The sequence below is a fragment of the Sprattus sprattus genome, assembly GCF_963457725.1.
Source record: "Sprattus sprattus genome assembly, contig: scaffold_44, whole genome shotgun sequence".
Classification (NCBI taxonomy): Eukaryota; Metazoa; Chordata; class Actinopteri; order Clupeiformes; family Clupeidae; genus Sprattus; species Sprattus sprattus.
This window is the reverse complement of record NW_027667054.1, coordinates 152,501-155,000: the sequence shown is the minus strand read 5'-3', so window position 1 is coordinate 155,000 and position 2,500 is coordinate 152,501. Positions and strand designations below refer to the sequence as shown.

General features: G+C 39.0%; 1 protein-coding gene across 1 annotated transcript in view; it reads right to left on the bottom strand.

Annotated features, from left to right (window-relative positions):
* radil (Ras association and DIL domains) overlaps positions 1 to 2,500 on the bottom strand; it is a gene marked incomplete at both ends in the record, with an annotated part of 33,303 nt that overhangs the window by 3,520 nt on the left and 27,283 nt on the right. The window lies entirely within an intron of this gene.

The window sequence follows — 2,500 nt, the reverse complement described above, 5'->3', positions numbered from 1 at the left end:
ACAAATTTTCTTTTTCAGATGAGCATTCTAAAGTTGCGTCTTAAGGCTGATTCATGCTGCATTACGTAAGCGTAAGCGCAAGCGCAAGAGGCCCTTGCGCGCCCCTTGCGCGACTTCTTACGTCTTGTATGCGTCGGCCCCTTTTTCTAGACTTGCGTCATGTTTTACGTAAGCTCTTACCCGAGCCTCGCAGCCTGCATTCTATCAACGAATGTTACGAGATGAGGTTACTAAAATATTCTGCATGTCTACTCAGTTTTACAGTGCTTCCCAAGTAAAGGTTTGAAAAGAACTTCAAGCTTCAGACTTTCTGTTAGGGAACCTGTTATCTATCTGCAGAGCAAATGTCAGGCTCATACAAAAACATTGACGTGAATTAATTGGTGCTAATACCTAGCGCAGTGTCTATAGGATTTCCCATATACGTTAGCATTAAGCTAACGTATTTTCTACCATAGTAAAACATGCAATACTATGTGATTGTTTTTAGAAAACAAATGTTACGTCATGAGATTACTCAAATGTAGTCTGCATGTCTTCTCAGTTTAACAGAGCTACCCAAGCAAAGGTTTGAAAAGTACTTCAAGCTTCAGACTTTCTGTTAGGGAAACAGCTTTCTATCTGCCAAGCAAATGGCAGGCTCATGACAACACACACAACCTTTGGGAGCATGAACTGCTTTGATTAAATTTTGCGCAACAACGTAACACCAACGCAGAAGCAAGCAGCCGCCTTAAGTCTTTTAATTGTTAGTAAATCATTTGGAAACTATCTAAAAGTGCCAAGATATGACTGCACAAAACCTACAAACAACTTAATAATCATTAACAGTAACTCAGTAAATCATTAATAATAATACAATATTTGCAATAAAAATGTAGTTTATTAATATAAAAGAAAATGTAATCAAGTTATTACTAAACAGATTTTTTTTTGGGTATGTTAGGTATAAATAAATTGTTTAGTTTTTCATAAGCTGATCATAAAGTATTCATAAATAATACATTTAGTAACCATTGATTGTTGTCTACTAATGATTAATATATGATGTATAAGTTATCAAATATTTAATTATAGTTGCTTAATAAAGCATCAATTAACCATTTATACGGGATGGTTATTATAAAGTGCTACCCATATTCTTTATAATCGTGTTCTTTTAAACATCTCGCTGTAGGTGATGGCGGGCAGAACAACAATATAGCAGCGCACACATTGAATCAGTGATTGAGGTTCAGTGATTGAGCGAACGTGAACCAATATATCTATCTCCTCTTCACTGAACCTTCAATTTCTCTTCCTAAATAAATACCACTAAAAATGCTCAAAACACCGTGCGTTAATGTGCGACCTCAGATTAAGCTGCAGTCGCAATGTTTGTAAATCAGGCCCTATAGGGCAGAGTAAACACAGATTGCCCAGCGCGGATCTGGTTTGATAAATACCACGGAAAATGCGCAAAAACACCGTGCGTTAATGTGCGACCTCAGATTAAGCTGCGGTCGTAATGTTAGTAAATCAGGCCCTTAGAACACGCGAACGGTGGAACCAGCCCTATCTGAACTATCGGAAAAGTGCATCTTTAACACTCTAAGGTCCAAGGCCTTTTAGACTTTTCTAAGTTGTCTGACATGCCTTGATGTTTTTGTACATTTTGCTTAACTAAAAACATTGATGCACAAATGGAATATATGATTCTATTCTAGAAGACCTCAGCAATAATATTAGAAAAGGGTTCAATGTTTCCGTGGTTGTTCTTTTTATGTCTCTAAGACGAAAACTAAAAAAAAAGCCCCATCTAAACTATCGGAAAAGTGCATCTTTAACTACTAATATTTTACCATCACTGAGAGTCAATAGAACAGAATCTGCGAAATAAATCGCTACACTTTTCAGACTGTATATTTCAGTAGACTGAATCTTTCTCAACAGTCGAGGTTTACTCAACAAGTAGGCAGGTCATGTGCTTAACAAGTCCGAGCGGACAACAAGATGCGTCAACTCAACTCTGCCACCTTGTGGACACAGGAGGGAATTACAATTGAAAGAATGCGTTTCAGACAAGACCGACCGACCGACCGACCGACCGACCGACCGACAGACCGACAGACCGTCCGACGGACGGACATACCCTCTTATAGAGATGCCGGATGCATCTAAAAATTGTACTGGCTATGGTATTATACGGCTCTTTAGAATATTCAAAAAAGTTCAGTTGATTTGAAAGGGCCACCCCAACGTTTGCACGTCTGTGATGTTATGATTTTCACTGCTGCGAAAAAGTAATGGCCGCTGTCATTCGCAACGGGTTTTGTGCATAGAGCGCATTCATGTCTTTCTGCTAGTAGTCTGGTCATTTAACGTAACGGAAGTCAGAATTTATAAAATAAGAGTATACCGCGGTTGAAACCAAATCTCTCCCGGTAGACACATGCACGGCTTATACCGTCCAACCACCCAGCCCTAGTGTACCTGTGTGTGTACCTGTGTGTGTGTACCT